This window comes from Agelaius tricolor, unplaced genomic scaffold (genome assembly GCF_023055355.1).
Source record: "Agelaius tricolor isolate 1412-34295 unplaced genomic scaffold, bAgeTri1.0.p SCAF_14, whole genome shotgun sequence".
Classification (NCBI taxonomy): domain Eukaryota; kingdom Metazoa; phylum Chordata; class Aves; order Passeriformes; family Icteridae; genus Agelaius; species Agelaius tricolor.
Window position 1 is genome coordinate 15,616,065 of NW_027269274.1, and position 8,561 is coordinate 15,624,625.

The 8,561-nt window shown below is 43.9% G+C and overlaps 1 long non-coding RNA gene across 2 annotated transcripts; it reads right to left on the bottom strand.

The window, feature by feature from the left end:
* Positions 1 to 42: 42 nt before the first annotated feature.
* LOC139595989 (uncharacterized) lies at positions 43 to 8,465 on the bottom strand. 2 transcript variants are annotated; one of them, XR_011681196.1, is made up of 7 exons: positions 8,360 to 8,465; positions 7,628 to 7,684; positions 6,730 to 6,854; positions 5,211 to 5,319; positions 2,359 to 2,482; positions 2,091 to 2,256; positions 43 to 1,710 (listed from the first exon to the last, which is right to left on the bottom strand). It is a non-coding gene; the product is annotated as an uncharacterized lncRNA (long non-coding RNA). The 2 variants fall into 2 exon arrangements; XR_011681197.1 differs by lacking the exon at positions 2,359 to 2,482 and having other exon boundaries at positions 44 to 1,710.
* Between the last annotated feature and the right edge of the window lie 96 nt (positions 8,466 to 8,561).

An 8,561-nucleotide genomic window follows, 5' to 3' on the forward strand; every position in this document is an offset into this window, starting at 1 on the left:
ACAGCGGCACCGCCCGGCCCGGCTCTGGGGGGGGACACAGCGGCACCGCCCCGGCCCTCAGGGGACACAGCGGCACCGCCCCGGCCCGGCCCTGGGGGGGACACAGCGGCACCGCCCGGCCCGGCTCGGAGGGATCACAGCGGCACCGCCCCGGCCCGGCCCTCAGGGGACACAGCGGCACCGCCCCGCACTGAGGGGACACAGCAGCACCGCCCCAGCCCAGCCCTGAGGGGACACGGCAGCACCGCCCCAGCCCTAAGGGGACACCAGGCGGGACACTGAGGGGACACGGCACGGAGGGTGGTGTCCCCTAAGGAACTAAGGACGAATGGCCAAGAACTTCAGCACGCCAAACCTGAGGCGCGGCGCCACAGCCCCGGTTCCCCCGAAGCCAGCCCAGAACTGCAGCCTGGCTCACGGGAGGAGATGGGGTAACATTCAACAAGCGCTGTTTCCCAAAGATTGCTGAAAAAGCTTCCGAGTTCCACCAATCCCTTTCTAAACTGAAGGCAAACCCACCAGCCTTCCCTGACCTAAGGAGAAACACAACCAAAACGTAGGGAAAAGATTCGCCATAGGAAGGGGAAAGGATCTTCCTTCTGTGGAGGAAAAAAAGGAAAAACAAAAACCCAACACACACAACCCAGCCAAACAACAACAAAACCAACCCAAAAAACCCACCACATAAAGCCCACCCCAAACACACCTTCAAATAGCAAGATGGAATTGCACCAGATTGGATTTGATAATACAGTGCATTGAAGCCTTACAAACAGGCAAGACTTGGACTCAGTGTAAGTCAGGACAGTTCCAGACTATTTTGGATCACTGTTTAAGCAGCAATATATAAAAAGATTCTATCTTTCTGTGTTACAGAACGTTCCCTTCAGAAGCACGGCGCTTCCAGCTCAGAGGTCACATTTTTCTTAGCAATGCTAGAGTTGAACTAAGATTTTTCCTGTCTAACAGCAGCAGCTACAAAGAGCATGGGGGAGGGAAGTATTTGAGCCCTACTTGATTACAGCTTCTTAGTGACAGACTATGAACAGCAGCAGTTTAAATCAGGATCTTCAGAGAATCTGGAGAAACAACCAAAATTCTTCAACCTCATGCAAAGCAGCCACCTCTCCATCAATTGTCTTCTGCATGAAACCTCCTCCTCTGAGCCATTTGACTCTCCACTTTATTCCTTCCATGTTCAGAGTCAAGTTTTCCAGGCTGCATTTTTTCCCCATTTAGTCATTTTTCCTAATAACATTATTTAAGTAATCTGGAAGTGATGTATAGATGTAGATGTATGTGGCAGAGGAGTACATCCCATGATAAAAAAAAAAAAAAAAAAAAAAAAAAAACAAAACAAAAAAACCCAAACAACCAACAAAGGAAAAAAACACCAGAAAAAAAAAAACCCAAACAAATAGGGATTGTTTTCCCATTGTTAAGATAGGGAAATGGGGAGAGACAGAAGAAACTGATCAGTGTTGAGCAATTGCAGAGACAGATTTTTAGTTATAAAAAAGTATTGATTGTAGCTAGAGGGGAGGAAGCATTGCCATTCCCCTCTCCTTTAAGCAATTCTCCAGTTATCAAATGGGAAAAGCAACTAAAATATTGTCCTACCTCAGACTCTGGAGTTTGTTCTTGTGGCAGTAAAGGGTGATGGCAGAAATTAAAAAAATACTTCCAGTATGTTATGGCTTGTGCTGATCTCTATAAGGGTGGATGACACGGGGGGGATTAAAACCCATTGTAAACTAGCAGATAAGCTAAACAGGGAAACAGAAATGCAACAGAAATGCAGGAAGCATGCACCATAGAACTGTTCAGGTGGGAAAGGACCCTTGAAGTCAGAGAGCCCAGCTGGTAACCAAGCACTGCCAGGGCCACACTGAACCATGCCCCCAAGCACTTCCAATTGGTTTTGAAATCCCTCCAGGGATGGTGACTCCATCACCTCCTTGAGCAGCCTGTTGCAGGTTTTGTTGAAGACATTTTTTCCTAATATCCAATCTAAACCTCCCCTGGCACAACTTGAGGCTGTTTGCTCTCCTCTTATTGCTTGTTACTTGGGAGGAGAGACCAACACCTACCTGGCTGGAAGAGCCTCCTTTCAGACAGGTGAGTGATAAGGTCTCCTTAAGCCTCCTCCAAGCAGTTACCAGGTGCCTCTGCAGCTGCTCTCCATAAGACTGATGCTCCAGATGCCTCAACCATCTTAATTTCCCTTCTCTGGACGTGCTCCAGTATCTGCCAACACTCCAGTAAGAAGGACCCATGTTATTTTCTCTCTGCACATAAACATTTCCCTGACAAAGGGGGGTAACTTCAAGGGATAAACATGAGGATTCACTGTGCTACCTGAGGCAGGGGTCTGACCTTTCCAGGCATCTGCCACAGGCAGCAGTAAGTGACACTGAGCCACGTTTTGTTGGACAGTTTGGCTTGTCACCTCATAAAGCCGAAACAGAAACAGCTGCAAAGCCTGAGGGGGCGGAAAAAGAGGAGGAATAACTGTAACTCCAACTGGTTTTTATGGGAGCCGGCTTTGGCACGAGGAGCCCCCGGGCATTGACGCGGTTGGGCCGCGCGGTGGCGGCAGCGGCCCCGCCAGGGCCGGGCCGGGCCGGGCCGGGCGCTCCCGCTCCAGCGGCGCCTTCCCAACTCCGCAACAGCCGGAAGAGCCCAGCTGGTGATGGAGACGGGACACAGCGCAAGCCCAGCTCAGAGCAGGAGCAGCATTTCATGGAACGGCCTAGATTGGGAGGGACCTTAAAGCTCATCTTGTTCCAAACCCCTACTATGGGCAGGGACACCTTCCATCAGACCCGGTTGCTCCAAGTGCCATCCAATCTGGCTTTCAACACTTCTAGGATGGGGCAGCCACAGCTTCTCTGAGAAACCTGTGCCAGTGCCTCACCACCCTCACAGTAAAGAGCTTTTTCCTAATATCTAATCTAAACCTACTTTCTATGTGAAGCATTCCCCCTTGTCCTATAACTCACGCTCCTAAATCTCTCTCCATCTTTCCTCTAATTTCCCTTCAGGTACTGGAAGGTCACAGTTAGGTTACCCCAAAACCTTCTCTTTCTAGTTCTCTCAGCCTTTCCTTATAGCAGAGGTGCTCCATCCCCCAATTCATCTTGGCATCTTGGTGGCTCCTCTGGACTGTTTCCAGCAGGTTCATATCTTTCCTATGCTGTGGCCCCAGAGCTGGATGCAGTGTTCCAGGTGGGTCTCACCAGAGCAGAGGGGCAGAATCCCCTCCCTCCCCTGCTGCCCACACTGCTTTGGGTGAAGCCCAGGACACAACTGGTTTTCTGGGCTGCCAGCAGACATTGCTGGTTCATGCTGAGCCTCTCATCCACCAGCACCCTCAAGTCCTTTTCAAAAGATAAACTGACCTATCAGCTAACAATTTTATTCACCACCATGACTGAACAGGCTTAACAACTGAGTTAACAGAAAATGCTTGCTTTTGGTAATATAATTTTAGAATAGGTACAAGATAAAGGAGGACCAGGTTACTGAACTGGCACACAGTGTCACAAAATCTTCACGAGAATATGAAGTCAAAACAATTGCTCTCTGATTCCCACAGTAGGCAATGCCCTCTTAAAGCATTCCTGCATCTTCTCAGCACAACATTCTCCGCTTTTGGCTGCCCTGAGGCAACAGTTTGTGATGAGATACTCTAAAATAGTTCACTTTTCTTAACAGCAAAGGAGGAAATATTAACTTCTACAGAGATTTTTACATAGAGAGTCAGCCTGCATCTGGAACTAAACCAGGCTGGATTTTTCTCCAGGACACAGACCACACACTCCTTGATTTGGCACAATGGGACAAACTCCTGGTTTTTTAGAGGTATGTGAAACCTCCATGTCAGAGAGAACCCCTTCAATCGACACTGAAGTTTAGTTAGTCCAAAAAGACCAGACAATGTATATACAAGCCTTAGAATTGTTGAGTTGTTCCTTCAACTGTTTGAGTTGTTCCTTCAACTGTTCCTTCAAAATTTAATAAATGAAAAATTTTTGTCTTTTAGTAGCTTAGTATTTGTGTTCCACTTGGGGAACCTGGGGTAATTAACTATCCAACTAATAAGGTGTTTCAGGATGAAAGGTGGACTTTGACTTCAAATCACAACTTTTATACAGACTGACAGTAGCCCAGAAAACTTAAAACCTGTAAAGAACAATTAGAGATCTTCCATAGTATCACCTCCCTCAGAGAGGAACTCCTCTTCTACAAAAACATTTTCCAAAGTAAAGACAAAGTGAGATTGGGAAGTAGGAACCTATTGAATCATTGCAGAACCAAAATCAAATCCAGTGTAAAGGATCATTACAATTTTGTATTTTATTAATCCAAATAAATGCTGCATTTTAGAGTTAGTAATATATTTTAATTTCTTCATTTTATTTGTGGGTTTCCATTTCCTTTAAGGTCCCTTGAGGAATTAAGCTAGAAAATCAACTGTGCTATGAAATCATAGGCAGCTCTACCTCCTGGAATAGTACATGATGTAACACAAAATGACAGACTGTGAGCTAAAGACTGTAGATTTCTGCAGCTGCTGAAAAAGCTTTCGAGTCGGGACTCATTTTGGAAACGAGCAAAACAAATACTCAAAACCCCTGGTGCAGCTGAGCAATGTTCCCCCTCAGTGTCCCCCTGTGCAGCTGTTTCATGCACAGAAGATGCCCCAGCGCAGAGGGGCTGCTGCTGCAGGCAGCCCTGCTCTGTGCCCCTGGGGGCAGCATGTCCTGCACGAGAAGGAGGAGCCCCTGCTCCTCCACCCCTCTGCCCACATCCCCATCCTGTCCCACCAGTCCCAGCAAAGCAGGTGCACAGCTGGAGCTGTAGGGCACTGCTCTGCAGGGCTCACTCACCCCCATCCTCCTCCAGCCTTTTTCAGGGGCCATGGTCCTTAATAAAACTGCTTTGCCTCTGCTGCAAGTCAATCTTGCCATTTCATTAATGAGGACAAAATAATTTGTTCTCAGGATGGCAAAAGGTCATTTTTCCTATTCTGCTCAAAAGTCTTGTGCCAGTGGAGGCCAAATTATGTTGTCTGGTTTTAATTTTGTTTCTTTTTCAGAAAGAAATCATAGAAGACATCGGTGTCTTTGTTCCTGATCATATAAAGCTTGTTCCTTCACAGCAATAACTAGACTGGGGTCAACACAAGGAGTCACATGGAGACTTACCAGACTAGGCACTGAGTCTCATTAAGCTTCCTTCTCTCCTCTGAGCACCTCTCTTGGGTCAGAGACATATCCAAGCCTGGGGATGCAACATTTCCAATGCAGTGCAGAACTGCAGGAAGGAAAACATGAGAGTCACAGGCCATTCACCAGCAAAGGACACTTCAGGGGTCACTGCTGTGCCAGTTGTTCTTCCCTCCAACCAAAGTGTCCCCCAGAGGGCTTTTTAGATTAGTTCCCCAGGCCTTGTGCACCGAGTTAATCTCTATGAGCATGTCAAATGGTTAAACAAAAATTTGCAAATTTTTTTCCTGGCTGCATTATTAGTTCAGCAAGGATTTCATTTATGTCCTTGCTTTGGGATAAAAGAATAAAGGGGCTTTTTGAAGAATGCAGAGAAGTAGGGTTTTCTGTGATATGCAACATTTGAAAAAACAGTGTCTCAGCTTTACAGCATAGCTTTTGACTTTGTAGTGTTCATTTTGCCTCACATATTTTAATACACTGTTTATATGTAATTTGATAACTGGTTTTGCTGCCTTATCAGTTTCAATTGTAAATTCAACTGTTATTTGTTGAAATATTTTACATATAGGGCACTAATACTTTTTTATATATGAAATAATATAACAAACCAATGTTCTACTCAAGGGAAAGGCAAAAATATGCAGCAAAAATACATGTCATAGCAAAATATCAAGGATGGGATAGTGCTACATTTTTTTATAACTGCTAAATAATTGACCCGCATACTTCGCAGTATATTAGGCAGATTTTAAGAAATTGTATGTATGTATTGTATGTATTGATTAGAAGAGCAAAAACAAGTGTTCTGCACAACGTCTGCTTCCAAAAAGCGCTTTTTTCCTAACCTTTTCAATTTAGAAATCTGTGACATTCAACAGACATTTTAAAGATCTACAAAAAAACCCGCCTTCTGGTTATTTAATGTGGGGAAGCAATAAATTACAATATTTTGTCACAGGAACTGGCAAGCTCCTTGCTTAGAATTCATGCAAAAACATGTACATAATCAATTCTGCACCATCTGAACTGTCCTTTGTGTTCTAAATACTAAGCTTTTTTTTCCTGTATATATATATATGTTCAGCTGAAGATGATTTCTGTCTTGCCTTCTTCAAGAGTAGAAATTACACCCATTTTTGCTAGGATCTGCCTAACAGTCTCTGTCTTACCTGTCATTTGACTGGCTTAGGAAATTTGCATCAGCCCCTCACTCTGAGCACTGGTAGACAATTTATCTAATTGCTGTGTGCTTTAGAAGCCTATCAATATATGAAATAAGAAAACTACAATGGAACAGCTCTTGCTCTTTTTGGAACATTTATCCTGTCAGCAATAATCAGAGATAAGAAGTTCAATTGCAGATTGTTTCTTTTACCTTGCAAAATCTCACTGCCTTCACTTATTGCTCATGTCAGTTATGCACAACTTCAGCCATCACTGTGATCAGAATTGATTCTGGAGGCTAGGACATCCCAAATCCCAATACCCTGCAAACCTGAATTATAAAGGTGGTGATGAGCAGGTGCTGAGGCAAAATGTACATTTTCCTCCTTCCTGTGCCTTCTGTAAGATGAAGCCCAGGGTGCCACTCTCTGTGGCAGGTTTGGTGCCAGTGCATTGCTGGGGACAGGCAGAAGGGTTTTCTGGTTAGAACAGAGCAAAGGGACAGGAACACATTCTGCAGCTGGGAGCACTTGCACTTGAAAACTCTTTGCTAAACAGTGCTTGGCATCTTTGCACTACAAAATCATTCCATGAGCTCCAGGCTGCATCCCTTGAGAAAAAATGTATTTGAAACAGAGGTGCAAAAAGTCTGCACAAGACATTTCTGCTTGCTGTACAAACATGTATATATCACCAACACTGTTTGCTTTAATAGCCATATAGAAATAAGGCTCTGTTCATTAAAACACTTCACAGCTGCCAAGTATTCAAGCAGAATAATCCTCTTATATTTTAGAATTCAACAAGAAGTGTTATTAAACTTGCTTTGACCTCAGCATGATTTGTTTGTCTAAGAAATAACCTTAAGACTTTTAAAATCAACAGTGACAGTAACTCAATGAACATAGTAATATACACATTGTGGAAGGACTCTACTAGCAAGAGCTTCTAAAATACATATGAGAGGAATTTGGATTCTGAAAATGCACTGAATACAATGCATTCTTAAAAAATATTCCAGTTTCTCATTCCTTTTTTTTTTTGGGGGGGGGGTCATCTGGAGACTTTTGAGGGAGATAGAGACATGCAAGAGTTGTACTTAACAACCAGCAGGATATGGCACAAAAAAAGTGGTTTTTTGCTACTCAAAGTAATTCAGCATCTAGGAGGAGAAAAATCACTTCATGCAATGCCTTATAAAGTTTTAGAATGCAGAATTTGTGACTCACCATACACTGCCTTCAAACTATGTTCATACAATATTATATAACACTGTGCATGCTCACCTGTCGAACAGAGTTAATTATGAGTCAGGTATCTCTTCACATCATTCATTTCCTTCTCACTTGAGAGCTGACTTTCATTCTTTACTGAAATAACCCCTCTCACAAGACAGTGATTAGTCTGACAAATGGGTAGAATAAAATACCTTCAGCCCTTTTGTGGGACCTCCTATAGCATTCATGACAGCTACAGCTAAATGCAATACAGTTTTTGGATTCCTCTTATTCCTTTGTGGCAAACAAGGAATGTCTTAAATAAGACAATCCCAGCATATGTTTACCTATTCAGTTTCAGAAACTCCCACATTATCCTTCAACATTTAAAATTCATTTTCAGTACAAAACACTAAAATATTAGGAAAAAAAAGCTTACTATGAATATGGGGAGGAGAACTTAACTCTGTGACCAGCAGAGTTCTCTCAATAAAAAACAGGGGGAAAGGAAAGCTCCTATTTCACCTTCTAGTGGGGGGTTACCTAAATACATCTCTTTGATACAGGGGAACAATATTGAGCACCAAAATCATCTCTGCCTCTAATCCAGTTGTCCATAGAGTTGAGTTCCTGAGCTTCACTGCCTCCCATCTAGATAGAGAACATGACTTTGTTGGATGTGGCTGTTCAAAAAAAATTATTCTCCCCAAGCCCAAGGTCACCCAAGGTCCTAAGACAACGCACCTTGAAAGTCCTGTTGTCAGGGCATTGGGAACAAGGCTCTGCACTCCAGGTTTGGCTGCACTGCCACCCCTGCTGGCTCAGTGTCTGGACTGAAATGGAACAAACAAACACAGGATGGCTTAGCTCTGAGGACACCAGCTGTCCTCAAACATCACAGTTATGGTGACAGAAAAATAGAAAAGACAAATGAGATTAGTCATCA